At 42.6% G+C, this 18,411-nt stretch overlaps 1 protein-coding gene across 5 annotated transcripts in view; it reads right to left on the reverse strand.

Moving 5' to 3' along the window:
• ston2 (stonin 2) overlaps window positions 1–18,411 on the reverse strand; it is a 48,847-nt gene that overhangs the window by 11,167 nt on the left and 19,269 nt on the right. The window contains exon 1 of one of the 5 annotated variants that reach the window (XM_064927569.1): window positions 11,016–11,105. The exons of 3 other annotated variants lie outside the window; for them this stretch is intronic. The gene's annotated coding sequence lies outside the window, so the exon portion shown is untranslated. Of the gene's footprint in view, window positions 1–10,700; window positions 10,937–11,015; window positions 11,106–18,411 lie in introns of those variants that run through there. One more of the 5 variants, XM_064927568.1, reaches the window with a different exon arrangement.

Consider the following 18,411-nt stretch of genomic DNA (forward strand, 5'->3'; position numbering starts at 1 on the left):
ATCATGTCAGTGATTCTCTCGTTAACACAGGTGTGAGTGTTGACAAGGCTGGAGATCACTCTGTCATGCTGATTGAGTTCGAATAATAGACTAGAAGCTTAAAAAGGAAGGTGGTGCTTGGAATCATTGTTCTTCTTCTGTCAAAAGTGCTTCACAGGCAAGGATATTACTGCCAGTAAGATTGCACCTAAATTAACCAATTATCGGACGATCAAGAACTTCAATGAGAGTGGTTCAATTGTTGTGAAGAAGGCTTTAGGGCGCACAAGAATGTCCAGCAAGCGCCAGGACCATCTCCTAAAGTTGATTCAGCTGTGGGACCGGGGCACCACCAGTACAGAGCTTGCTCAGGAATGGCAGCAGGCAGGTGTGAGTGTATCTGCACGTGAAGCAAAGACTTTTGGAGGAATGCCTGGTGTCAAAAAGAGCAGCAAAGAAGCCACTTCACTCCAGGAAAAACATCAGGGGACAGACTGATATTCTGCAAAAGGTACAGGGATTGGACTGCTGAGGACTGGTGTAAAGTCATTTTCTCTGATGAATCCCCTTTCCGATTGTTTGGGGCATCCGGAAAAAAGCTTGTCCGGAGAAGACAAGTTGAGTGCTACCATCAGTCCTGTGTCATGCAAACAGTAAAGCATCCCGAGACCATTCATGTGTGGGGTTGCTTCTCAGCCAAGGGAGTGGGCTCACTCACAATTTTGCCTAAGAACACAGCCATGAATAAAGAATGGTACCAACACATCCTCCGAGAGCAACTTCTCCCAACCATCCAGGAACAGTTTGGTGACGAACAATGTCTTTTTCAGCATGATGGAGCACCTTGCCATAAGGCAAAAGTGATAACTAAGTGGCTCGGGGAACAAAACACTGATATTTCGGGTCCATGGCCAGGAAACTCCCCAGACCTTAATCCCATTGAGAACTTGTGGTCAATCCTCAAGAGGCGGGTGGACAAACAAAAACCCACAAATTCTGACAGACTCCAAGCATTGATTATGCAAGAATGGGCTGCCATCAGTCAGGATGTGGCCCAGAAGTTAATTGACAGCATGCCAGGGTGGATTGCAGAGGTCTTGAAAAATAAGGGTCAACACTGTAAATATTGACTCTTGAATCAATTTCATGTAATTGTCAATAAAAGCCTTTAACGCTTGTAATTATACTTCAGTATTCCATAGTAACATCTGACAATAATATATTTGCAAACTTTGTGAAAATTTATATTTTTGTCATTCTCAAAACTTTTGGCCACAACAGAACATAGTATGAAACCATTTCTTGAAATTGAGTGACTAATGCTGCTCATTATCTCATGCGTTTAGGCTGTTATAGCTGGTGTAATTCTCCCATCTTATCTAGGGTCCTGTGTGAATTAAAGTATGCTCCCTCTAATTCTCCCTCCCCTCCCGGAGAACCTGAGCCCCGGGACCATGCCTCAGGACTACCTGGCCTGATGACTCCTGGCTGTCCCCAGTCCAACTTGTCGTACTGCTGATCCAGCCTGCGGTTATGAAACCCTGACCTGTTCACCGGACATGCTACCTTTTCCTGGACCAGCTGTTTTCGGCTTTCTCTCTCTACTGCACCTGCTGTCTCGACCTCTGAATGCTTGGCTATGAAAAGCCAACTAACATTTACTCCCGAGGTACTGACCTGTTGCACCCTCAACAACCACTGTGATTATTATTTGACCCTGCTGGACACCTATGGCCATGTACTTATACTTAGAATCTCCACCTGGCACAGCCAGAAGATGACTAACCACCCCTCAGAGCCTGGTTCCTCTCTAGGTTCCTTCCTTTCTCAGGAGTTTTTCCTAGCCACCTTGCTTCTGCATTGCTTGCTGTTTGAGGTTTTAGGCTGGGTTTCTGTGTAGCACTTTCTGACATCTGCTAATGTAAAAATGGTTTAAAAAATTGAATTTGATTGAAAACTACTAGGAGGATTCAAAGGAATAGTGGCAGATTCCAATACACAGAGTTGTGCCCAAAGCTACATATTGTGCCTTTAAATGGACAGAGAGGCCTGGATTGTGTGTTCAAATCCAATAAAACGTTTATTGGTCTTGTACACATATTTGAAGATGTTATCGCCGGTGCACCAAAATGCTTGTGTTTCTAACTTCCAACAGTGCAGTAATACCTAGCAATAGAAAACAATAGGCACACATCCAAAAAAATAAAGAACTAGCAAAATGAGCAATGTCAGAGAGAGAGAGAGAGAGAGACACACAATACCTGACCACTGTGAATGACCAAAACTTACGGAAAGCTTTGACTAATGTACAGACTCAGTGAGCATAGCCTTGCTATTGAGAAAGGCCGGCTATGTGCACACTGCCCACAAAATGAGGTGGAATCTGAGCTGCACTTCCCAGCCTTCTGCCAAATGTATGAGCATATTGGAGACAAATATTTCCCTCAGATTACACCGATCCACAACGAATTCAAAAACAAACCCAATTCTGATAAACTTCCATAAATATTGGGTGAAATACCAGTGTGACATCACAGCAGCAAGATTTGTGACCTGCTGCCACAAGAAAAGGGCAACCAGTGAAGAACAAACACCACTGTTAATACCACCATTATTCATGTTGTTTATTTTCCCTTTTGTACTTTAACTATTTGAACATAATATGACATTTGAAATGTCTTTATACTTTTGGAACTTTTGCGGGTGTAATGTTTGCTGTTATTTTTTATTTATTGTTTATTTCAAATTTGTTTATTATCTATTTCACTTGCTTTGGCAATGTAAACAAATGTTTCCAATGCCAATATATCCCTTAAATTGAAATTGAATTGAGAGAGAGACATACATACAGTGCATTCGTAAAATATTCAGACCCCTTGACTTTTTCAACATTTTGTCACATTACAAACTGAGCAATCAGGGGAGAAGGGCCTTGGTCAGGGAGGTGACCAAGAACCCTATGATCACTCTGACAGAGCTCTAAAGTTCCCCTGTGGAGATGGGAGAATCTTCCAGAAGGACAGCCATCTCTGCAGTACTCCACCAATCAGGCCTTTATGGTAGAGTAGCCAGACGGAAGCCACTCCTCAGTAAAAGGCACACTTTGAGTTTGCCAAAAGGCACCTAAAGACTCAGACCATGAGAAACAAGATTGTCTCATATGATTAAACAAAGATTGAACTCTTTGGTCTGAATGCCAAGCGTCAAGTCTGGAGGAAACCTGGCACCATCCCTACAGTGAAGCATGGTGGTGGCAGCATCATGCTGTGGGGATGTTTTTCAGAGGCAGGAACTGGGAGACTAGTCGGGATCGAGACAAAAAGTACCTGAAAATAGCTGTGCAGCAACGCTCCCCATCCAACCTGACAGAGCTTGAGAACATCTGCAGAAAAGAATGGGAGAAACTCTCCAAATAGAGATGTGCCAAGCTTGTAGCGTCATACTCAAGAAGACTCAAGGCTGTAATTACTGCCAAAGGTGCTTCAATAAATTAGAGTAAAGGGCCTGAACGCTTATGTAAATATGATATTTCAGTTTTTATTTTTAATAAACTAGCAAATACTTCAACAAATCTGTTTTTGCCTCGTCATTATGGGGTATTGTGTGTAGATTGACGAGGAAACAAATAATTTTATACATTTTAGAAGAAGGCTGTAATATAACAAAATGTGTAAAAAGTCAAGGGTTCTGAATACTTTCCGAATGCGCTGTATACATATGCACTACATGACCAAAAGTATATGGACCCCCCCCCCCCCCTCCCAGTATTTGAACCCCCCCACACTTCACAATTGACATCAATAAGGGACCATAGCCTTCACCTAGATTCACCTGGTCAGTCTATGTCATGGAAAGAGTAGGTGTCCTTAATGTTTTGTATAATAGAATGGTGTGTTTAGACAGTATAGACAGTATATGAATAGAAAAGTTGTGTACAGCAGTAGTTATATAGGATGATCCATGACTAGAATACACTATTTACATATGTAGTGGTTAAAACAGTATGATGATATAGCCCGGGTGATATACAGGGTGATCTAGAGCGACATGGTGCACCAATGGTACCTCTGTAGAAGTTTGTGAGGGTCTTATGGGCCAAGCCAAATTTGTTCCGCCTCATGAGGTTGAAAAGGTGCTGTTGCGCCTTTTTCACCATACGGTCTGTGCGAATGGACCATTTCACATCGTCGGTGACATACACTCAGAGGAACTTGAAGCTTTTCACACTCTCCACTGCAGCCCTGTTGATGTGGATAGGGGCGTGCTCTCTCTGCTGTCTCCTGTCGCCCACAATCCTCTCCTTCATTTTGTTGACGTTGAGGGAGAGGTTATTTTCCTGGCACCACTCCACCAGGGCTCTCGCTATCTCGTCATTGATGGTAATTAGGCCAACCACTGTTATGTCATCAGAAAACTTGATGATTGAGTTTGACCTGTGGCCACGCAGTCATGGGTGAACAGGGAGTACAGGAGGGGGCTGAGTGTTTATACTGTGCGCGCGCGTATGTGTGTGTGTGCGCATGTTTGCGTGCGTGTGCGCATATTGTACAATCACAATAGGATCGCTGACTCTGGAAATTGTGTTTGGTCGAATTCTTCTGTGTCAGCAGCCACAGGTCTTCCCCATACCGCTCTCTAAACTTCTACTACATACTATAGATTGCCTACATTCAAAAGGAAAAGCGGAGGAAAATCACATTTGACCTGAAGGAACCCAACTGTTGTGAAATTGCTAAGGAATTCCTTTAGACCTTTACTAAAAGTTGAACATATATACCAATTAGTACAAAGTAAGATATCCCAGTGTGGCCTAGGTTTTCTGTCTGTCAGTCTGTCTCTTTCTCTTTCTATAGATTAGTATCAAGGCTCCTTGTGAGTGACCTGAATGTCTCCTCCTTTCTCTCTTTCCCCTCACTACATTCCTCCACTCAGAATGTATCAGTCTTCCACACAGTCTAATAGAGAGGGAGAGCGTGAGAGAGGATAAGAGAGATAAAGGAGAGAAGGAGAGAGAGGGGGGAAGAGGGGGGAAGAGAGAAGAGATCGAGGAAGAAGAGAGGGAGGGAGAGATAGGGAGAAGAGCGAGAAATAGGGAGGAGAGAGAGAGACAGAGAGAGGATAAATGTTCGGCCTCTGAGCACAGACAATGCAGGCCGAACTCTGCTGTACGAGTGTGGCAAACTAATTTGCCAAGCAGAGGGACACACATAGACACACACAAGGCCATGCAATGCTGTTGAGGCTCCAAGGTCATGTTGACATAGAGATACATACCCGACATGCTCACAATTCACAGTTGCCCCAGGCAAGCTAAGTAACCCTACAATACAACAAGGCTCCATTCAAACCAACACAATACTAATCCACTGGGCTTTCAACTAGCTGCTGCCTTTGTAGTCTATTCAACCCATTCACACTACATTACCCATGATACACTGCTGTTGGGCCCTCTACAGGAATCCCTTCTTGTACTACTCACTATGCACGTCCTAATCCCAAGTTACTGGACCCACCCATAACCGCGGACATACTCTGGACCTGGTTATTACCAAGGGGTTTTCTACCGGACCTGGTTATTAACAAGGGGCTTTCTACCGGACCTGGTTATTAACAAGGGGCTTTCTACCGGACCTGGTTATTAACAAGGGGCTTTCTATTAACATATCCTCTAATGTTGATGTTGCTTTATCTGATCACCACTGGATTTTTACTATTTTGTACAGGGTAAATCTGAACGCATTATCAAAAAACGCTATCTGACCTCTGAAGTTGCTACAGATTTTACTGAGTGTGTAAACAATACTCCTCCACCTATTCTGCCTTCCTTGTGATGATTTAGTTAATAACATTAATAGCAAATTAAAGGGTAACCATTGAAGCTCCAGCATATTTCAGAGATAATATAAAAAACATTAGGCTGGGTATCTGTCAAACAAGACATGATGAGAAGTTTGATGGTATGTGCCCTAGCCTATCACATAAGGCACTATGGAGTTATTTTCCCTGGTTAACACAGAAATGCTCAGGAAAGTGATATCACAACGCAAGCCTTCTACCTCCCTTCTTGAGATCCTACTTCCACCACCTTCTTCAAAACAGTTGTTAAGTGTATATCTGATGAATTTACAAGCCATTGTTAAATCACTCCCTGTTCACAGGCACTTTCTCCACTGCACTAAAAACTGCTATGGTGAAACCCCTTCTGAAGAAAAGTCATCTTGATTCTTCAGCTTTTAGCAATATCGAAACGTCCATTCTTGAAAAATATTTTTTCCAGAATTTTGCCTAAGTGCCAACTGTATTTTTGAAAAATTCCAATCGGATTTTCAGGCACACCACAGCATAGACAAACTCTCAAACTCTCGACCTTACTTAAAGTGGTAAATGATCTTAGCGCCAACACAGATGCCAAACAGCTCTCTGATCTTGCACTCTTGGATTTTAATGCTGCATTCGACACTTGACCATGGTGTCATTCTGGACAGACTGGAGAGGTGAGTTGGCCTCTCCAGTCCAGTTATAAATTGGTTTAGGACCTATTTAACCGGTTGAGAGTTTGTCACCCTTAGTGAACATAACCCAGAGAAAATACAAATCACATGTGGCATTCCACAAGGTTACATTTTGGGTCTTGTACTGTTCAGTTTATATATATGTTTATATATATGTTGCCCCTTGACATAGTCATCAGAACACAGTATTGATTTTTACTGCGACGCAGACGATACACAACTTCACAATTCTGTGTCACTACAGGATTTTAGCTTCACGGATAAATTAGACTGTATTAGTGGGTCCTGTGTGGCTCAGTCGGTAGAGCATGGCGCTTGCAACGCCAAGCGCCGTGGGTTCGATTCCCGCTGGGGCCACCCATATGTAAAAGTAGTGGCCCCAGCCGACTTGTAAGTCGCTTTGGACAAAAGCGTCTGCTAAATGGGATATATATATATATATATATATATTTAAATACTTGGATGGCTCACAACTTCCTCCAGCTAAACCAAGACCAAGGTACTTATTGTTGGAGCCAAAGCACAGAGAGAATCTGGCCGCACATCTTTTAATTCACAGGCAATAAAGACAAAACACCAGGTAAAAAACCGAGCTATTATTTTAGATTCTGAACTCAATTTCAAATCACACATTAGGAATGTGAACAAAATAGCTTTTTACCACCCGAGGAACATTGCCAAGTTGCGAACATTTCTCTCTCAGGCTGATACAGAGAGACTCATCCATGCTTTTATTACAAGCAGGCTTGACTACTGTAATACTCTCCTGTCTGGTCTTCCCAAGAAAGGCATTGGTCAACCGCAAAACATACCAAATGTTGCAGCACAGATACTGACCAAGACCAGATGGAGAACACATATTACACCGGTTTTAAAGGTCTCTGCACTGGCTGCCTGTGAGTTTCAGAATTAATTTTATGCCAAGAGTGTGCAAAGCTGACATCAAGGCAAGGGATGGCTACTTTGAAGTATCTCAAACATAAAATCTATTTTGATTTGTTTAACACTTTTTTGTTTACTACATAATTTTGGTTACTACATGTTATAGCAGAGCTTTGATGTCGTCACTATTATTCTACAATGTAGAAAATAGCAAAAGAAAGAAAATCCCTTGAATGAGTCGGTGTGTCCAAACTTTTGACTGGTACTGTATATATACACAGTTGAGGCCGGAAGTTTACATACACTTAGGTTGGAGTCATTAAAACTAGTTTTTCAGCCACAAATTTCTAGTTAACAAACTATAGTTTTGGCATGTTGGTTAGGACATCTAGTCATTTTTCCAACAATTGTTTACAGACAGATTATTTCACTTATAATTCACTGTATCACAATTCCAGTGGGTGGGAAGTGTACATACAATAAGTTGAATGTGCCTTTAAACAGCTTGGAAACTTCAGGGAAAAATGTCATGGCTTTAAAAGCTTCTGATAGGGTAATTGACATCATTTGAGTCAATTGGAGGTGTACCTGTGGATATATTTCAATGTCCACCTTCAAACTCAGTGCCTCTTTCCTTGACATCATGGGAAAATCAAAAGAAATCAGCCAAGACCTCAGAAAAAAAATGTAGACCTCCACAAGTCTGGTTCATCCTTGAGAGCAATTTCCAAACGCCTGAATGGGGCCACACGGCAGTCATACCGCTCAGGAAGGAGACGCGTTCTGTCTCCTAGAGATGAACCTACTTTAGTGCGAAAAGTGCAAATCAATCCCAGAACAACAGAAAAGGACCTTGTGAAGATGCTGGAGGAAACGGGTACAAAAGTATCTATATCCACAGTAAAACGAGTCCTATATCGACATAACCTGAAAGGCCGCTCAGTAAGGAAGAAGCCACTGCTCCAAAACTGCCATAAATAAACTGACTATGGTATAAGGGAACAAAGTCCATACCTTTTGGAGAAATGTCCTCTGGTCTGATGAAACAAAAATAGAACTGTTTAGCCATTATGTTTGGAGGAAAAAGGGGGGGCTCGCAAGCCGAAGAACACCATCCCAACCGTCAAGCATGAGGGTGGCAGCATCATGTTGTGGGGGTGCTTCACTGCAGGAGGGATTGGTGCAATTCACAAAATAGATGGCTTCATGAGAAAGGAAAATTACGTGGATATATTGAAACAACATCTCAAGACATCAGTCAGAAAGTTAAAGCTTGGTAACAAATGGGTCTTCCAAATAGACAATGACCCCAAGCATACTTCCAAAGTCGTGGCAAAACGGCTTAAGGACAAAAAAGTCAAGGTATTGGAGTGGCCATCACAAAAGCCCTCACCTCAATCCTATTGAAAATTTGTGGCCAGAAATGAACAAGAGTGTGTGAGCAAGGAGGCCTACAAACTTGACTCAGTTCCACCAGCTCCGTCAGGAGGAATGGGCCAAAATTCACCCAACTTATTGTGGGAAGCTTGTGGAAGGCTACCCTAAACGCTTGACCCAAGTTAAACAAGGGTTAAATGTCAGGAATTGTGAAAAACTGAGTTCAAATGTATTTGACTAAGTCGTATGTATATATACACAGTTGAAGTCGGAAGTTTACATACGACTTAGCCAAATACATTTAAACTCAGTTTTTCACAATTCCTGACATTATAAGTGAAATAATCTGTCTGTAAACAATTGTTGGGAAAATTACTTGTGTCATGTACAAAGTAGATGTCTTAACCGACTTGCCAAAACTATAGTTTGTTAACAAGAAATGTGTGGAGTGGTTGAAAAACGAGTTTAATGACTCCAACCTAAGTGTACGTAAACTTCCGACTTCCAACTGTATGTTTTTCCATTGCAGGAGGGATAGTATCCACAGATGTTTTGGCTTTCCAGCCTTCTTCAATGTGTAGGTACAACTCTTTAATTCAAAACAGCATTTACAGGGAACACAGGTGAACAACCGATGATCAGCAGCTGCTTCAGCACAATCGCAATCAGATCACAATGAGTCTTTTAATCCTCTACACCGTTCTAAAAACGTGGCCACAATCAGAATGTGGACAAGATCAAGACAAAGGACATGTTAGGACCAGGTAAAAAAAAAATGGGGCTTTAGACTTCTTTGGATAAACAAAAGCAAATGGGTGAACTGCTGAGCCGTGGTGACTTATCGGGTATCTGTGGGCTGGAGAGAGGAGGACATAAAGGGAGGACAGGGAAGAGGGAGACAATATTTGCCGCCGACAGAAGTATGAAGTAAGAAGCATGTGAACTACTGTGGCTACTTCTGTGGCAGTCGGGAGCTCTGGAGGACAAGTCTCTTCATGTTGAGACAGAGAGAGAAACAGAAGGAAAGAAAGACAGAGGTAACCAGCCAGACTGGGGGAGAGGAGAGGATTACTGGGAAAGTGGAAATTTACAACACCTGACCGGCTGCCAAATGGTAGTCTACGAACACACAGACACACACACATACATACATTATCCACTGCCATTGAATACAGCCAAAAGAACACAATATACAGACATATACATTCATGCTACACACACACACATATATCGTAACTGCTGCTACCAGACTCTTGCAATGCTCAGTTTATACACTGCCCCATACACATGTAAATATTGGACTATAAGTTATTATATTTATGCTAAAACATTTATTCTATTCTATTGAGCCATTTACTTTATGTTCATATTCTTATCTTTTATTGTTGTTGTATTGTTGAGAAGGACCCTTCACATAAGTACTTTGTTGGACGATGTATACCATTCGTATCCCATACATACAGCTAATAAAACTTGGGCACATATAACACACACGCACACACACACACACACACGCACAGTTTACTAACATGTCGCTGAATAACTGATATCACATCCCTTTAACTAGTTTTAGTTTCATTTGCTTTGTATTGACTGCAAAATGTACACACACATGCGCACAAACACACACACACAACTTGCTTCAGCGACCAGCCGCGAGACAGCAATAGAGATGGGAGGGAGGGTGTCATTATTCATCAACAGTGGACTAAGACCCTGTGAAAAGACTGGCTCCTGTTTCTAAGCGCCAGATGATCAGGCTGTCTTGCCAAGTAGAGACCACAATGAAGACTCAGTGGCACAAGAGAGAGAGAGCGAGAGAGAGAGAGAGAGAGAGAGAGAGAGAGAGAGAGAGAGAGAGAGAGAGAGAGAGAGAACACCCCTCTAAAACTTCATCAGGACTTAACAGAGTGGGAATTTAGAAACACACACACACATGCACCCACTCACCCTCTCTCAGCAGATCTCTCTCATTCACTCCCTCCGTCTACCCTGTTCTCTCCCTCCAGTTTAGCTATCTCAGAAGACAGCAGAGACGTTTCCGTTATATCAGCAACTAACGTGGCAGAGCAAAGAACACAACAATAAGGCTTGTCACAATTGATTCGTCTTCTATTCTCACACTCTCAAAGTCAAGGACATTTACACAGGAAAGGCTCCCCAGCAGGATCATTCACTCACACACTGCAAACAAAGACAGCAAACCACTCCACCCAAACATTACACACTTACACTACACACTACCCCCTCCAAACACATACACACCTTGCAAAGATGTAACTAAAGGAGTGAAGACAAAAGAAAATAACTAGTCAAAGATGCGCAAAAGAAAATGAAGTGTCGCTCACCAAGTAGTATCACAGTAAAGGAGTGTGTGGTCTGTCGGGTGTGTGCGCGTGAGCTGGATGAAAGGCTGACAAGGGAGAGGAGTTCCCTGCTGTTCCATAGTGCTGGCTGTAGGTCAGGTCATGTGACTCAGCAGCCACCCTGCATAGTTCAACAGGGGCATGTAGGAGCGGGTAGAAGCCTGCCTACTTCTCCCTCTTTCTCTGTTTACTTTGTTCGGGTCCTCTCTCTTGTACCTTTCTTCTCTCTTCAGGAATATTTACCTCAAATCTCTGCCCCTCTCTCTTTTCACATTTTTCCCACACTCTCTCCATGTCTCTTTCTAATTCGCTTTCTCTCGTTCAAACTACTTCCCTTCACTATTCACCTTCCCTTTCTCTCACTACTTACATTCGTCAGTTAAACAGTCTGTCAGCATTTTAATCTACCCCTCCACTGGTTGCTTACCTGTGTAGTAGTTGATCTATGAGCATGGGTCTACACATGCATATTACATGTGTGTGCGTGCGCAAGTGTGTGTACCTTAGCAGGCGTTAACCATGCGCTCCATTCTTGAGCAGTACAGTCAGCAACAGGGACTTAAGGCTCGCACACATCACACCGAAAGTGGATCGTTCAGCACGCTCTCTTTTAGGGACCACCTGCTGTAGACGTCTGACAGCCAACATTTTTCACGAGTCCATTTGTAAAATCGGTGCAAATTACGTTCAGAGTTGCTAAGAACTCTCGGGCCAGCTAACGCTATTGGTGTGTGAATTTCAGCAGGTAGCCTAGCGGTTAAGAGCTTGGGGCCAATAACCGAAAGGTTGGTTCGAATCCCCGAGCCGACTAGGTCAAAAATCTGTTGATGTGCCCTTGAGCAAGGCATTTTACCATAATTCAGCGTTTCCCAAACTCAGTCCTGGGGACCCCAAGGGGTGTAGTATATTTAGTTTTTTACCCTGGCACGACACAGCTGAACTAAATGTGCACCACTTGGGGTCCCAAGTCCCACCACCAAGTTTGGGAAACCCTCCCCTAATTGCTCCTGTCAGTCACTCTGGAAAAGAGTGTCTGCTAAATGACTAAAATGACAAAGTAAAAATTGTGCCCTTACTGTATCCATCAAAAATATTTGCAGCACCCCCACACTCATTTTAAAGTGAACCTGAATGTCAAAAGGTCAAACCTGAGGTCAAAGGTCAGTCTTTAAAGTGTTGGTAGTGGCCCCCTGCAGGGATCTATAGGGACTCTGAGAACCTCAGGACATCCCATGGCTAAACTGTTCCCGCTATAATTTTGAGTACTAGTTACTCAGTTTTTCCCCACTATAATTATGTCCCACACCCTTCACACACACACCATTCACACACAACACCATTCACACACAACACCCTTCACACACACACACACAAACTGTTCCATTCAGGTGGGTGCTACATACAGTTGAAGTCGGAAGTTTACATAAAGTTTTAATGACTCCAACCTAAGTGTTTCAGCCACTCCACAAATGTCTTGTTAACAAACTATAGCTTTGGCAAGTCAGTTAGGACATCTACTTTGTACATGACAATTCATTTTTCCAACAATTGTTTACAGACAGATTATTTCACAAAATGCCAGAAAATGATGTCATGGCTTTAGAAGCTTCTGATTGACTCAAATGATGTCAATTAGCCTATTGGAGGTGTACCTGTGGATGTATTTCAAGGCCTACCTTCAAACTCAGTGCCTCTATGCTTGACATCATGGGAAAATCTAAATAAATCAGCCAAGATCGCAGAAAAAAATTGTAGACCTCCACAAGTCTGGTTCATCCTTGGGAGCAATTTACAAACGCCTGAAGGTACCACGTTAATCTGTACAAACAATAGCACGCAAGTATAAACACCATTGGACCACGCAGCTGTCATACCGCTCAGGAAGGAGACGTGTTCGGTCTCCTAGAGATGAACGTACTTTGGTGTGAAAAGTGCAAATCAATCCCAGAACAACAGCAAATGACCTTGTTAAGATGCTGGAGGAAACAGGTACAAATGTATCTACATCCACAGTAAAACGAGTCCTATATCGACATAACCTGAAATGCCGCTCAGCAAGAAAGAAGCCACTGCTCCAAAACCGCCATACAAATAAGCCAGACTAGGGTTTGCAACTGCAAATGGGGACAAAGATTGTACTTTTTGGAGAAATGCTCTCAAGTCTGAACTGTTTTCCCATAATGACCATCGTTATGTTTGGAGGAAAAAAGGGGAGGCTTGTAAGCCAAAGAACACCATCCCAACAGTGAACATCGGGAGTGGCAGCATCATGTTGTAGGGGTTCTTAGCTGCAGCTACAAGAGGGGCTGGTGCAATTCACAAAATATATGTCATCATGAGGAAGGAAAATTATGTGGATATATTGAAGCAACATCTCAAGACAGAAAGTTAAAGCTTGGTCACAAATGGGTCTTCCAAATGGACAATGACCCCAAGCATACTTCCAAAGTTGTGGCAAAATGGCTGAAGGACAACAAAGTCAAGGTATTGGAGTGGCCTTCACAAAGCCCTGACCTCAATCCTATAGAAAATGTGTGGGTAGAACTGAACAAGTGTGTGCGAGCAAGGAAGCATCCAAACCTGACTCAGTTACACCAGCTCTGTCAGGAGGAATGGGCCAAAATTCACCCAACTTATTGTGGGAAGCGTGTGGAAGGCTACCTGAAACGTTTGACCCAAGTTGAACAATTGAAAGGCAATGCTACTAAATACTAATTGAGTGTATGTAAACTTCTGACCCACTGGGAATGTGATGAAAGAAATACAAGCTGAAATAAATCATTCTCTGTACTTTTATTCTGACATTTCACATTGTTAAAATAACTGATCCTAACTGTCCTAAAACAGGGAATTTTTACTAGGATTAAATGTCAGGAATTGTGAAGAACTGAGTTTAAATGTATTTGGCTAAGGTGTATGTAAACGTCTGACTTCAACTGCATACTGATTGTTGCACAGACATGTCATGATTAGAACTGACATGGTTCCTTAACTCTACAAGTCAAGAGAGGCATGTCTGTTCTGCTCAATATACACTGCTCAAAAAAATAAAGGGAACACTTGAACAACACAATCACACTTCTGTGAAATCAAACTGTCCACTTAGGAAGCAACACTGATTGACAATAAATTTCACATGCTGTTGTGCAAATGGAATAGACAACAGGTGGAAATTATAGAAAATTAGCAAGACACCCCCAATAAAGGAGTGGTTCTGCAGGTGATAACCACAGACCACTTCTCAGTTCCTATGCTTCCTGGCTGATGTTTTGGTCACTTTTGAATGCTGGCGGTGCTTTCACTCTAGTTGTAGCGCAAGACGGAGTCTACAACCCACACAAGTGGCTCAGGTAGTGCAGCTCATCCAGGAAGGCACATCAATGCGAGCTGTGGCAAGAAGGTTTGCTGTGTCTGTCAGCGTAGTGTCCAGAGCATGGAGGCGCTACCAGGAGACAGGCCAGTACATCAGGAGACTTGGAGGAGGCCGTAGGAGGGCAACAACCCAGCAGCAGGACCGCTACCTCCGCCTTTGTGCAAGGAGGAGCAGGAGGAGCACTGCCAGAGCCCTGCAAAATGACCTCCAGAAACAGACTCTATCTATGAGGGTGGTATGAGGGCCCGACGTCCACAGGTGGGGGTTGTGCTTAACAGCCCAACACCATGCAGGACGCTTGGCATTTGCCAGAGAACACGCCATGGAGAACTTTCTGCTGCCTGCAACATCCTCCAGCATGACCGGTTTGGCGGTGGGTCAGTCATGGTGTGGGGTGGCATTTCTTTGGGGGGGCCGCACAGAGGTAGCCTGACTGCCATTAGGTACCGAGATGAGATCCTCAGACCCCTTGTGAGACCATATGCTGGTGCGGTTGGCCCTGGGTTCCTCCTAATGCAAGTCAATGCTAGACCTCATGTGGCTGGAGTGTGTCAGCAGTTCCTGCAAGAGGAAGGCATTGATGCTATGGACAGGCACGCCCGTTCCCCAGACCTGAATCCAATTGAGCACATCTGGGACATCATGTCTTGCTCCATCCACCAACGCCACAGACTGTCCAGGAGTTGGCGGATGCTTTAGTCCAGGTCTGGGAGGAGATCCCTCAGGAGACCATCCGCCACCTCATCAAGAGCATGCCCAGGCGTTGTAGAGAGGTCATACAGGCACGTGGCAGACACACACACTACTGAGCCCCATTTTGACTTGTTTTAAGGACATTACATCAAAGTTGGATCAGCCTGTAGTGTGGTTTTTCACTTTAAATTTTGAGTGCGACTCCAAATCCAGACCTCTATGGGTTGATACATTTGATTTCCATTGATCATTTTTGTGTGATTTTGTTGTCAGCATATTCAATTGTGTAAAGAAAAAAGTGTTTCATAAGAATATTTCATTCATTCAGATCTAGGATGTGTTATTTTAGTGTTCCCTTTATTTTTTTGAGCAGTGTATTTCTGAAGGTTTCAGTGAGGTGCCTCACTGAATGTGTGACAGACACAGGTGCCAAACCAAAATGAGTGGCACTGAGCTCTAGTCAAAAGGAAGCATTATCTTAGGTGTTTATTACAGCACAGAGAACATTTGCCATCACACACAATGACAGACCGTTCTGATTGTTGCGCTGATATATAGCTTTTTGCCATTCTCAGTGCAGGAGGTTCATAAAGCCCTAAAATCCTTAAAATCAGAGAAAGCCTGCAGCTCCTGATCTTTTGGATCCCTGCTTTTTAAATCTGGCAGCTGGTTTCATAGCTGAACCACTTACATATCTGTTCAATCTAACCCTGGAATGTAATGAAATTCCAAAGATCTGGAAATCAGTATTTTTAAAAGGGGGAGATCCAACTCTTGAAATTATTATAGCCAAATCTCAAAAGCTGTCACCCCTCGTGAAAATACTTGAAAACCTTGTGAGTAAACAGCTAAAATAGTTTTTATACACTAACTCTATTTTAATCAATATACCGATCTGGCTTCAGGAAGAAGCATAGCACAATTACAGCAGCCATTAAGGTTTTAAATGATATCACTGAAGCCCTTCACAAAAAACAGCACTGTGTCTCACTTTTTATTAATCTCTCTAAAGTTTTGATACAGTTGATCATGCTATACCGAGGCAGAGATTGTCAGGTGTAGGTCTTTCAGAGCATGCAGTTGCATGGTTTTCTAACTATCTGTCTGATAGAACTCAGTGCACTCAAGTTGATGGGCTCATGTCTGCTAAATTGTCAGTCTGTAATCGTGTGCCGCAGGGCTCTGTACTTGGTCCCCTCTTATTCACTATTTATATAATAATTTAGACAAAAATGTGCAAAATGCACAACTTCACTTTTATGCTGATGATATTGTTATTTATTGTTATCTTTCCAAACTGCTTTTTATACTGTTCAACATACCTTGTGTGAATTGAAGCTTATACTCAATACTGACAAAACTCAACTAATGGTGTTTTCTAAAGAAAGAAATAGATCTCTGAACCTTTCACCTAATTACTATCTGTCAGGGCAATGAGATTAAGACTGTAACATCATAAATATATTGGAATTTTAATTGATGAAGGCCTCTCTTTAAATTGCATATTCAACAACTTACAAAAAAATTGAAGTTGGGATTTTATTTTAGGAATAAGACCTGTTTTTCTTTTTGAAGCCAGAAGGAGGCTAGTATCAGCTACATGTATATGCCTTTATTAGATTATGGGGATAGTTTATATATGAATGCTTTCGCTCAGTGTTTGAGATCAATTGACACCCTTTACCATGGCACATTGAGATTTATTTTAAACTGCAAAATCCTTACGCACCACTGCACTTTATATACCAGGGTTGGTTGGCCTTCTCTAGTCACTCGTAGGCTTAGTCACTGGTATACTTTTATTTACAAAGCAATTTGGGGTTTACTACCATTTTACTTGGGCATTTTTATTGTTCAGAAATGTGATGGGTAATCTCTTCGTTCGCAGGACTTTATCCTGCTAACTGTTCCAAACGTCCGTACTGAATTTGGTAAAGGGGCTTTTATGTACTCTGCACCATCGGCTTGGAACGCCTTACAAAATACTTTTAAACTGGAAGAACTTGTCCCGATTGGTGTTTTTAAATCACTGAAGAATTTTGAGGCTGATTCCCTGACCCGTCAATGTTTTTAATTTGCTGGTTTGTGATTTTGTTTTACTCTTGTGAATTCTATTGTTCTTACTGGATTACTTGTAGTTTTTCATGTTGTCTGTCTGTAATTGTGTAATGACTTGGTGCTGCCTATCTTGCCCAGGACGCGCTTGAAAATGAGATTTCAAATCTCAATGAGCCCTTACTGGTTAAAATAAAGGTTAAATAAAAAGTAAATAGTGCTCTAGGGAAAAAGTAATTACAGGGGAGGGGTGGAGGATTCAGTGTAACGGGACAACCTATATTTTCATGTTGGAACTCGCCCCAAACCATTGTGGTAGTGAGTAAGTGATTGAGTGAGTGTGAGCCAGACTGTGCATCTCTCGTCTCCTCTACTATGTCTCTCCCTGTTAAGGCTGCCTTCCAAGCTGAACTGACAAGCACAGCTGAACACACACACACACACACACACACACAATCCATCATTCATGAACACACACACTCGCAAAAACTTCTGCCCCGAACCTCACACATCTGTCAGAGAATTATTACTAGTGTAGCGCAGTTTAGAATGACAGAGCTATACACACACCTCTCCCACTGTCCAATTTCCACCATAAACACAGGGATGATTACCACCCTTCCCTCCAAAACAACAGAAGTTCTGTCACAACCCCTCATTAAGAAAGAAGAAGCAGCCACTTCAACGCTTCCTTCCCCTCTTGCTGGGAATGTGCGTGTGCGTATGCGTGTGTGTGTGTGTATATCTTTCCCTTGTCTCGTATACTAGGACTAGGTTACTCCAGAGAAGAGACAGAAGATAAGGCAGTCTGTTCCATATAATATAGAACTTCTCAGTCAACATTAAAGTTGTATCTCAATAATCAAAAGTGTTTTTCTCTCCTCATCTCAGTCTATTAAAAGGAGAGGAGACTATTGAGACGCAGCCAGCCCCACGTTGAGAGTCTCTAGTGCTCCAGACGGGTATACACAATAATCATATCAACAGACAAATCCACTTCCTGTTAACACTACTGCTAAGTTATGGAAGGATTAATGAGAGAGAGTGAGAGAAAAAAAGGGACCGACAGAGGGGGACCGGGAAGAGAAAATGAACATATCATGAAAGAGTGAGAGAAAGAGGGTAAGTGAGAGAAAGATTGAATACTTAGTGGCTTCAGAAAGTAGTCATACCC

Source organism: Oncorhynchus masou, chromosome 21 (genome assembly GCF_036934945.1).
Source record: "Oncorhynchus masou masou isolate Uvic2021 chromosome 21, UVic_Omas_1.1, whole genome shotgun sequence".
NCBI classification, from domain to species: Eukaryota; Metazoa; Chordata; class Actinopteri; order Salmoniformes; family Salmonidae; genus Oncorhynchus; species Oncorhynchus masou.